At 49.4% G+C, this 11,593-nt stretch overlaps 1 pseudogene; it reads left to right on the top strand.

Annotated features, from left to right (window-relative positions):
• The first annotated feature begins 901 nt into the window (after positions 1–901).
• LOC135906139 (uncharacterized) lies at positions 902–3,158 on the top strand (annotated as a pseudogene).
• The last annotated feature ends 8,435 nt before the right edge of the window (positions 3,159–11,593 follow it).

An 11,593-nucleotide genomic window follows, 5' to 3' on the forward strand; every position in this document is an offset into this window, starting at 1 on the left:
TGTGTTACGAGTAGAGTGTACTAGAATTAGAGGTGAGCGCCGTGTCGGTTTCGACCGGCGGCGGTGTTATGGTCGTTTCTAGTTGGCGGCATCATCGGCGCAGCACCAGGTTATTCATCGGCGGCGGTGGCATGGAAGCTGCAACCACAAATTTAAAGAGCCATTTCGCTACATCCCTCTTTGCTAAACTGGTTGAAATTCTGGCCTTTTCATAGTAAGGGCTGAGAGGACTGAATACAGAGGTGTTGAAAGTGAGAGAAGTACAAAACATTTTGCAAGTTTTCCGCTCTTCAGCCGACATGTTTAAAAAAATTGGGCACATATCTAAAGGCATCTATGTTGAGTGTGTTTGTATATTTCTCCCTCCATGAATGTGCAGACTGTGGCTGTTGCGTCGTAGTCACAATTATTTTTTCTTTGGCTCAGTTTACATTTTGTCATTGAGCAAGAAGTCGGTGAATTCGTCTACAATTGCCAAGTCAGCACCCGTGACACTGTCTAGATATGTTAGCCTTACTTTCACTTGTTCTGTATGAGATTGTATTCACACAATATGCTTCATGTAAAAAAAGAACAGACCTCTTCTATGACCAACTTTTGCTGGGTTCAGCCTTTACGCTGTCAACCAATAAGCAGATGTTATAACGCACCTTCCGGACTGGACAATAAGTGAAATCAGTTGTTCTGAATAATAATCTCCGTTTGCTTACAACGTGCTTATCCCCGAAATAAAAAGAATAAACAAACTTTTTTGTGGGAAGACGACTGCGAAAGAGCCGGGCTTCTCGTCGGCTCCTGCTATTATGCCAATTAACGCAGTGTTAATTTACAGTTACCGCGATATAATTGGTACCGAAGTGTGCGCGAAGGTGCGGGACATCGACCAGTACCAGTTTTGACCAAGCGGTACGTGATTCTCTCGATTTACGAGGACTTTTTCTGTTGCGGTGCGGACTTTTCGCTAAGCCTAACGTAGGCCTCCCACGAGTACGGCCACCTGTGGCGACGGGCCCGGCCGCTAGGCCTTGCCCGGCGACAAGTACAACCAAGATGGCGTCCGAAATGGAAGTGGCCACGTCAATGGGAGACAACATGGCGTCAGCACCGAGCATCGGCAGTCTCGGCGGGCGCACTTGCATTGAAGTTCGCGGAGAGGGCATTACACCGGAAGAAGTCGAAGGCTGGTCGACCTCCGGCAAGCGCGTCAAGCAGATTATGGCCGGCAAGGAAAACGGTGAGTACGCCGCCATTACTCGCCAGTCTAGACTCAAGACTAGGGCCACCTTTGCAAAGAGAGTTGCAGCCTCGGTAACGAAAGCGGCGAGGATGCCGACAGACATGCCGAAAGAAGACACCAAGATAGTCATGAGACCACGTGGAGGTCTCAATGTAGCGAGAACTGAGGTTTCAATAATTATGTCGGCCGTCATGACGGCGGCTCGAGTAACGAAGGAAGAAGCCAAAGCAGACACCATCTGCACGAACGCGCAGCAAAACATCATCGTGGTCAGCACCCCGGACGAGAGGCGTGCCACGCTATACTCCAAGGTCAAAGCCCTTAACATAGGAGGCAGGACATTCGAAGTCAGCGCCTACCGAACGGCGCCGGACGGCACGGTCAAGGGAGTCATCCGAGGCATAGCCGTAGACGACTCCCCGGAGGAGATAGCCGAAAACATCGTGAACCCGTGCAACCCCCTAGCGGTGGAGGCGCACCGAATCGGCAATACAACCACGGTGATAGTACTCTTCGCAGGACAGAAAGTGCCGAACTACGTCAAGTATGGCTCGATATTAGTCAGGTGCGGGCTTTACCGCAAGCACTTTGACGTGTGCAGGCAATGCGGCAAGGTCGGCCATAGAAGAGACGTATGCCCGAATCCTGACACCAGAGTGTGCTTCGGCTGCGGAATCGTGAATTCCAGCGAGGATCACAAACGCGAATGCAAGCCCAAGTGCAAGCTCTAGCTGCGGGGGACAGCATCCAACGGGCGAGAGGGAATGCAAAAACAAGTACAAGATACCGTACGTGGTCAAAAAACGGCAATGGGATCGCAAGATGGAAGCCATGCAGCAACAACCAGATCCGGAAAGCTTTCCGCCGCTGCGAGCGCCGTCTGCCGATAGACTCCGCGGGGAATCGAGGCAGCGCGACAGCAGCCGCAAGAGGGACAACAGCAACGGAGGCAAGAGCGCCAGCCGCCACAGACCGTCGCAGTCGCAGTCGAGGGAGAGAGTCGCCTGGGCCGACGCAGTCAAGGCAAACATGGCAGAGAAGAGACAACCACCAGCGCAAAACGCCGCGAAGACGATCCAAGAAGAGAACGGGATGGTAAAAGCCCTGAGAGACGAGAACGAGATGCTAAAGCGGAGAATCGCCGAACAGGACGCCACAATCAAGGAAATCAACGAGAAGCTAACGACATTAATTGCGTTGCAGCAACAGCAACAGCTGCTGCCGAAGCCCGCACAAGAGAGGAAACAAGAAGAGATAACCGAGGACGAACCAGAGGTCGAGGTGGACCCGAGAGCCACGAAAGAGGCGGGACCGGCTCCCAAGAGGAGAGCCATAGAGGGCGCCAAGGAACGAAAGATAATGGAGAGAATCGAAAAACAGGACGACAGACTCGACCGTCTTGAGGCGACCAGCAAGGTAACCAACGAACGCCTCACTGGGCTAGCGCAAACAGTTCAGCAGATGACAACAAACATACAGAGCACGATCCAGAACATGATGGCGCAGATGCAAGCACAGCTGCAGACGCAGATACAGACACAAATACAAGGTATGGAAGCACAGATCATCGCCAAACTGCAGCAATCATGGACGGGACCGCACGTACAGCAGCATCCACACCACCAGTGAGAGACCTCTTGGTCTGGCACTGGAACTGCAATGGCTTTACCGGCAAGAGAGCGGTGCTGCAGCAACACTTGCAGCAACTAACGAGGAAACCAGACGTCATAATGATTCAAGAAACACACAGCGAAGGAACGCCGAGACTACCGGGCTACCGGTCGCACGACAGCCCGCCGAGCAAAAGGGACACGTCCAAGGGCAAGGGCAGAGGGGTCTGCACCTTCGTTAGGAAAGGGATCACCTTCATGGAACACGAAACGATCGGCAGAAGCACCATCGAACACTGCACGGTGGAAGTAATCACGGGAAAGAGGAGGAAGGAGAGCATTTTCCTGGTGAACGTCTACAGCAATCCGTCCCACGGACAACAGAAATTCAAGGCACTCTTCCACAAAGCGAGTTCAGTCGCGGGGAGCAATACGCTCGTAGTGTGCGGAGACTTCAACGCTCCGAGCCAAGACTGGGGCTACCACAGAACGACGGTCAAGGGGAGAGAGCTGATGCAAGACGCCGCCGACGTGGGACTGAACCTAATCACGGATCCGGCCTTTCCACCAGGATCGGCACATCGGTTACGAGAGACACCACTCCGGACCTTACCTTCGTCAAAACGGACGGAGGATCGAGAGAAGCAACATGGAGAAACACGGGCCAAGAGCTGGGCAGCGATCACTACATCGTAGAGGTCGTCGTACCACTCGAAGGCCAAGGCAACAGCGGCATAAGGAAGCATCGCATTACGGACTGGGACGCCTTTCGAAAGGCGCTACCCGCGGTGCAACTGGACATTACAGACATCGAGCAATGGGCGGCCAACGTCGTTGAGACGACGGAAGGAGCCACCAGAGAGCTGGAGACGGACGAACGGATAGACAAGATGGACAGTCGGCTGGCCCACCTGATAGAAGCCAAGCAGTCCATAAAGGCGAGGTGGCAGAAGCGCCGAACCAACCGAAGTCTAAGGAAGAAGATCGCCGAGCTCAACAGGCAGATCGAGGTCCACTGCAGGGTGCTATGCACCCAACAGTGGAACGAGGCCTGCAACGAAGCCGACGGACAGATGCACAAGGGCAAGACGTGGAACATGTTGCGGCACCTCCTCGACGAAACCAAGACCAAGGGCCACCAACAAAACAACCTGGCCAGGATCCTACACAAGGCGATCTGCGAACACGGGGAGGACGAGGTCAAGAGGCGCTTGGACGCCAAGTACCTACCGACCACCCCCACGGAAAGACACCCAGATTACCAAGGCAACGAGAACGAGACGCTAGACCGAGACATCCAGACGTGGGAAGTCAGAGTTGCCCTGCAGGATCTCAATGGCAGGTCCGCCGCGGGTCCCGATCGAGTGACCAACAGAGCGCTCAAGAACCTCAACGAAGCGGCCATCGAAGCGCTCACGAACTTCTACAACAATTAAATTAAGTGCTGGCAAGAAGGAAGGCTGCCCAAGCAATGGAAAGCAGCCAAGACGATCCTCATCCCCAAGCCTGGCAAGCCGCCCAACATAGAGAACCTCAGGCCGATCTCGCTGACTTCGTGCGTGGGAAAGGTCCTCGAGCACGTTCTCATGAATAGGTGGCAGCGTTGAATCGGAGCTTTACCCAAATTCCATCATTGGGTTTCGTAAGAAGCTCGGGACGCAAGACGCCATGATCTTACTGAAGAACGAGATCATCGACGATACGACGGGCACCAATGACAACAGAGCCATACTCGGGCTGGACTTGCAGAGCGCCTTCGATAAAGTGAGGCACTCGGCTATCTTGGCCCAAGTATCCAGGCTAAACATGGGCAGAAGGACTTACCAGTACATCAAAGACTTCTTGACGGAACGGACCACCGAAATCTGCGCGGGAGACCTGAAGCTCGAAGAGAAGAAGCTGGGCAGCGTGGGAACTCCGCAGGGCTCGGTGATCTCCCCGCTACTCTTCAACCTCGTGATGATCGGGGTGGCCAACCGGCTAAAAAGAGTAGCGGGAGTCCGGCACACCATCTACGCCGACGACGTTACGCTATGGGTACCGGGAGGAAGTGACGGACACATCGAGACAACGCTGCAAGAAGCGGTCAATGCCATCGCGGAGCAGCTGGGCGGGTCTGGACTCGTGCTCTCCGGCCAAGTCAGAACTGCTGGTGATTCCACCGACAGGAGCGGGCAGGAAAAGAAAGAATATGGAAGCCAAGTACGAGCGTCCCAAGATTACGGTCAAGACAGCGGGAGGACAGGTAATACCGGAGGTCGAGAAGATTCGAGTGCTCGGGCTGCTCATCCAGCGAAACCGTGTTAACGGTGAAACGGTCAACAAGTTCGTGGACAAAGCGGCCGCGGCAATGAGACTCATCAAGAGGGTGTCCAACAGAAGAGCGGGGATGAAGGAGGAGAGCCTGACTAGGCTCGTTCAATCCTTCGCAGTTAGCCACATAACGTACGTTGCCGCCTTCCACAACTGGAGGCCGAGCGAACGTAACAAGATAGACGCCACCATACGCAAGGCGTATAAGGCGGCACTCGGCCTCCTCGGGAGCACGAGTACCGAAAAATTCATGGCGCTGGGAGTCCACAACACGCTGGACGAAATAGCCGAAGCACAGAGAACGGCGCAACTCGAGCGTCTCTCTGAAACGAGAACCGGAAGACAGATACTGCGGGACCTTGGCCTCGAGCCGAGGGAAGCCAACCAGCAGGAAGACGTACCTATACCGGATAGCATCAACAGAAAGCTCAGGGTCTACCCGATCCCGAGGAACGTGAACCCCGAGCACAACAAGGAGCGGAGGTTGGCGAGGGCCAGGGCTCTCGTGGACCTCCACGCCAGAGAAGAAGGCGCCGTCTACGTGGACGCGGCGGAGTATCGAGGGAGCAGCGACGCATACGCGGTGGTGGCTGTCGGGGCATCGACGGGTGCAACGAAGACTGCGGCGAGCGTCCGGACTCGAGAGGCACACCGGGCGGAGGAGGTGGCCATCGCCTTGGCCATCTCCGACCCCGGATGCACTACAGTGTTGTGTGACTCTAGAACGGCAGTGAAGAACTACGCCAAGGGTAGGGTATGTAGTGAGGCCGCGCGCATACTGCGCAAGGCCTCAACATATCGAACACAAAAGAGCTGTGGTGATCAAGTGGTTTCCGGCCCACATGGGCAGTGACGTGTCGGAACGCGGGAACGTGAACCACAACGAGACGGCCAACTCAGCCGCGCGAGGACTAACCAACCGCGCAGCTGCAAGCACGGCCGACTCGGAGTGTTGGTCGCGGTGCAGTGCCAAGGACAAGATGACCACCTTCAACGAAATAGTGAAGTGGTACAGACTTAACAGACAGACTATGCCGCCACCTCATCCGGGGCTTACCCGGAAGGAGGCAGTGCTATACAGGCAATTACAGACGGGGTCCCTGCTCACCCCGGTGCTAGCTAAGCACGTGTGTCCGAGCGTGTACGCAAGTGACGTTTGTAGACTGTGCGCTAAGGAGAGAGCCACCGCGGCCCACATCCTTTGGGACTGTAGTATAAATCCGCGTGAAGCCAGCGAGAAGACAACGATCCCGCCGCAGCTAGAGGCTGCAACGAGGAGTTATGACCAAGAGACACAACTCAAGGCCGTCCAGCAGGTCTCGGCAGCTCTAGAGAGGCAGCGACCGCGCGAAACCGAGGAGAAGGGAGCAGCACCCCCAGGAAGGGGGCGGCGACCCTCTCGGATCCCCGGAAGTAGCGAGGCACGCAGACCTCGAGGAGCACAATGCACGAGACTGACGTAGTGGCCGCGTCGCGGTGAAAGCTTGTCCTCCCTGCGTGGAGGGAGCCTCACCGACTCTGCAGGCATTTTCACTAAAGTTGTTCTCTCTCTCTCTCTCTCACTTTTTTGTGCAGCAGGTGAAAAAATTCTTTTTCAGTTGAAACTTGTGTTGAAAAACAAATTTGCTCAATTTGTTAACTCGTCATCACCAGGTTTAATGAACGAAGTGTGAATTAGTAGAAATGCAGGCATTGCTTGGATGCGCTATCAAAAAAAAAAAAAAGCTTTTTAAAACCTGCACGTCGAAACAGTTTTATATTTCATTGCAGCTATTGCTACCAGTTGCATTAAATTTTTTATATGAATGCTAGAAAGAAACAGCACAATGCAGTAGACATGTAAAAATGTTTTACACGTAGAAATGTAGAAAGCTTTCTTGTATGCAATGGCCGGAATAATGTGAAAACGTTCAAATGGCATCTTAAACACATCGGGGACAAAGATTTCTGTCTTGCTACAAGCTTTATACTGGCTACCCCGTGTTTGTGATGTCAGAGACTACACTGTCGCTGAAATTGTCGCCGTCTATTTCGGAAACTCTCTAAAAGCTCCCCGTGTCGCCAGGAGACATCATCAGCTTCGCTTCTTTAGTTTTAGCGCCATGTGCACCGAGTGTTTAGCACGGATTCTGCGTGTTTACATTATGGTAGTGCAGGATCTGATCTTATCGACTTACCTTGACGTCACACGAAGCAGCTAGCCGTTTCAGTTTGGGTATCTCGTTCATTGTTTATTTAAAATTATTGCTGAATTTCTAAACAAATTGAACCATGCTACTGGTGACAGGTCTGTCAATGCCATTTGAAAATGACAACATCCTAATATGGCAAAAAAAACTCCGGAGTTGCCCTTTAAGCTCTTCCTCGTGGCTGTCATACCATACCTTTGCTGTGCCTTGTAGGTAGAAGACCAAGTTAGCCAACATAACTTGTTGTGGGCACTTAATTATATGCTCAAACGTGGCGATTCAGTCTTCCACGTTGAGGTGGTCGGTGCTGCAGAACATTCCTGGATCCCGTGGATGAGCCGGCACATCTGTCGGAGTTGTGCCGATGTGGGCCGCACCATGTCGGGTCCTGCTTCGTCCGTCATGTTGTCCAGTCCGAGGCGACTATTGTGGAGCTCCATTGTTGTTTCTCCACCAATATGTTACATTGCAGAAGTGACATATAACTATGTATTTACAATATTTACGGGAGAGACAACGATGCATAAACAGGATGGCTGTCGAGACCGATTCTACCTGCACACGTTTGTAGTCTACCGACTGGCGGCACTCTTGGTTGCATTGTAACAATATAATTATTTATATGTCATTTATGCATATTACAAAGGAATATCAGGCTCGCACTACGCCATACATGCACAGAACTACTGCCGAAGGAATTTTACGCAGCCGCTCTAAAGATGTAGATGTTCTCAATGCACCTGCGATGGAGCACCGTTTAGATGCAGGTGGCTGTTAAACTGAGCCTCGATGCAAGAGACAGTGTGCGTTGACTGGGGCGCAGTCCAAAGGAGTGCACAAAATAAAACATGTTTGTAACTTGCAATTGAGCATACTTCCTATAGCTTATTAGCTGAATGAAACTTGGAAGGACTAGAGTTTTATTAGAGTGGACAAACATGGGGCTGTCTGTTTCCTTCTCGTAGAATCCCACGTGTTCATAGCAGACGAGAAATCCACAATGTTTACAATTTCACTGTGACATACGTAATTATGAAAAGTAAACGAAACTCGGCGTAATGCTAGAGTCATCTTAGTGGCTAATTGTCATGAATTTGATTTGGGATGGTTTCGATAAAACAAGAGTTACTGTCGTTTTCTGTAACCATACTTCCTGCAAAGATGCCATTATTTACTGACAGCAGACGGGAACTCAGTAACGTTTACAACTTCACTGTGAATCAACTAATTATAATATGACAAATAAATGAAGCTCAGGATAATGATAGTCATCTGAGCGGCCAATTTCAGCATGATTAGCATGATTCCAAGATAACTACATTAGTTTGAGAGTTACAGAGCATTCACGAGAAAGGTGGTTTTGCCGCCAGGCATTTTTTGTTCGCCGCCACAATATTTCCGTAGGGTAGCCATAGAAAACTCCGCTGTAAAAGTGAACATGTAGCATGAGAAATAGCAGTACATGCTACAAACATAAGTATTCATTATTATCAGGAGTCGCCTGTGCTTTAGCATTCTCATTGCATAGAGGGTCTCGGAAGTTTGTTGGCAGCTGTTTCCTTTTAGCCTGAAATATAAAATTGTACTTTAGTCTAGAGCAAGGCAATGCTAATGTACAACCATATTTAATGAGAAGCATAATGCTAACATGTCAATTGCTTGTACGCCAACTTTTCTAAAAACACCCGAGCACGCTAGCAGATTTTGGGACATAGGCACATTTACTGGGGGGGGGGCAATGGGGGGCACTTGCCTCTCCACTGTCGAAAGTGGGGGGGGGGGGTAAAGTGTGTCATTTGTCCCCCCACATGCACATTTTTGAAAGAGGGCAGTTTCTGCTGTGCTGGAAAGTTCAACAAAACTATAGCTGAAGCTAAGCTTTCTTTCTTCGAGAGGCAACGTAAGCAATGCTTTTCTTGGGGAGCAAGGATTAACGTTTGAGCCCGTCGGGACGCGCTGTCTGCTACAGTGCGTGGAATTTGCCATATACGATAGCCTACATCACGTTGCAGTCTCAGTATCTTGTCCCCATCACAACCTAATCAGATCTTTTACATGTATAATTTCATTGTGTAATAACAACTTATCATAGATATGCACGTGAAAATGACTTTGATCGAATGTGTAGAGCTATTTCAATGCCAATGAGACACCGACTTGAATTGTTTCTAAAGGTATGTGTCACTTCTGACTTTGCCAATTTCATTTTCAGGTTCTTTCTAATATGAATTACACTATTACTCCCATCAGGAGCAAGGACAGCAGACATCTTAAAAAAAAAATTAAAAAATTAGAGCCACCTTTGGTGATGCGTACCGATAAGTTGCACAGTGTAGGTTGCTTATCTGCTCTGAAAACAGTTACTGAATAGTCGCCTTCTCCCCAATCTTTATGCGCTTATTCTGTGTAGGTTCATTACAGCTTTTGTAGAAAGTTACTAATTGAAGTGTTCCATGGTGTCATACTGCCGCTAATCAAAATGTTTCCCAGACTCCTAAAACAACAGCATGAGAGATTATCGTTATGCTGATGCCAACGCTCAACACACGAATGGGCACTCAAGAGCTGCGCTCTAAAAGAGCAAACCAGTTCTTCCAGGCCAAAAGCAACACTGTGATAAGTGATGCCAAGCAAAACACTTGGCAAGAGCAGACTTCATCGTGCACTGTTATGGCCGACGCTTCTTGTACACATGGCTTTTTGCACTCGCCAAGCACTTACTTTCAGTTTCCCATAGGGGGGAGGGGGAAAAAAAGGCTTTCTTGAACTGCTCGGTTCAGAGAAAGACTTTATACACATTGGAAAAATAATCACATACATTGTCATCAACATCTGTACTGCAAAAATATTTGAATTGGTGTAATTACCTAAATGACAAAATAACAAAATGTAACCGGTTTCTTGATGTCCCTGTTGCAAATATTCATATGCAAAAGAAATAGTTTTTTACCCTGACTTGTTTATTCAGCAATATATGCAGCTAATGCACACATCTTAAAGAAGTAACCACATGAAATTAACTTCTTGCATTACTTGCTTTCAGGTAGCTATCAACTTCGCAATTACAGCATGATGCCTCATCTTTTTGAGAGCAGGACACATCACCTTTCAATATGCAGAGTTCAAGATGCACGTCAAGTGCAGCATAGCTGGCTGGCTGTGGAAGAGAACATGTCGCCGAAACTGGACATGATGGCCACATGATGTCACCAACCATATGTAGATCCCAAACAGCCAAAGACAGTGGTAAATGGCCACACAATTACCTTGTTGCCAAAGTCTAGCCACACACCGCCAAGTCAGCCCTTCCATAGTTTTCTTCAAACTGCACTTTGACTCCACATGATCTTAGCTGATAGGTTGAGAAGAGATCATGCTTCACTTCTATACACTTTAAAAGGGTAAGTATCACCTTGTGCTGCTGCATTTCTGGGAATATCATCAGGCCCTCAATAGAACTTGTAGTGAGCGGTGCGGTCATGATGTCCGTGCACTTATCAGTGCACTTTTTTTTGAAGCCACACTGCCCTTGGCACACTTTGTGAACTGAATGCATTAAAATGTGAATCTATTGTTTGTTTTACCATAGAGTCATTGTGCTTTCACAACTCGATTACTATGGGGATGGCTATCCATGAAGAAAGAAAAACTCAAGTGCTGGCAATATAACAAACAATTAACACAATAATTTTGTGAATTACACAAAGTCCACAGCCTTGGCTTAACTCCACAGCTTATTTCAAACAATTATGCAGGATGTGGGTTTTGTTCTTTTGTTGTCTTGCATCGGAACTGACATAACCTGTCAATCAATTAAAAGCTGGCAAATAATCAAGGTAAATATTTTAACTTATGAGAAAACCAAATGACAACACGTATGCTGGATATGTGAGGTATTTCAGGACAATAACTTCAGAAATAGCAACACTATTTCAGACAAGATTAGGTATATATTTGTTCCAAATTTTTCACATTGCTTCTATTACAGCTGTTTCCTAAGACTCCTCAATAAAGCCATCTTCAGCCTGAATAAGTCGCTGAACTTGGCTTTGACAGCTGCTGTATGCTTGCTGGTGTTGGCCAGTGCTTCAACAGCAGCCTTAGATGAGTTTTAAACATTGTGTGGCTGCTTGTGTGATGCAAAACAAAGGATTTCATCACATTTAAAAAGGTGACAATCTCGAATGAGACTGTGGTCAACATTACGCAGACTAGTACAGCCTGCCCCCCCCCCCCCCCACCCC

This window comes from Dermacentor albipictus, chromosome 9 (genome assembly GCF_038994185.2).
Source record: "Dermacentor albipictus isolate Rhodes 1998 colony chromosome 9, USDA_Dalb.pri_finalv2, whole genome shotgun sequence".
Classification (NCBI taxonomy): domain Eukaryota; kingdom Metazoa; phylum Arthropoda; class Arachnida; order Ixodida; family Ixodidae; genus Dermacentor; species Dermacentor albipictus.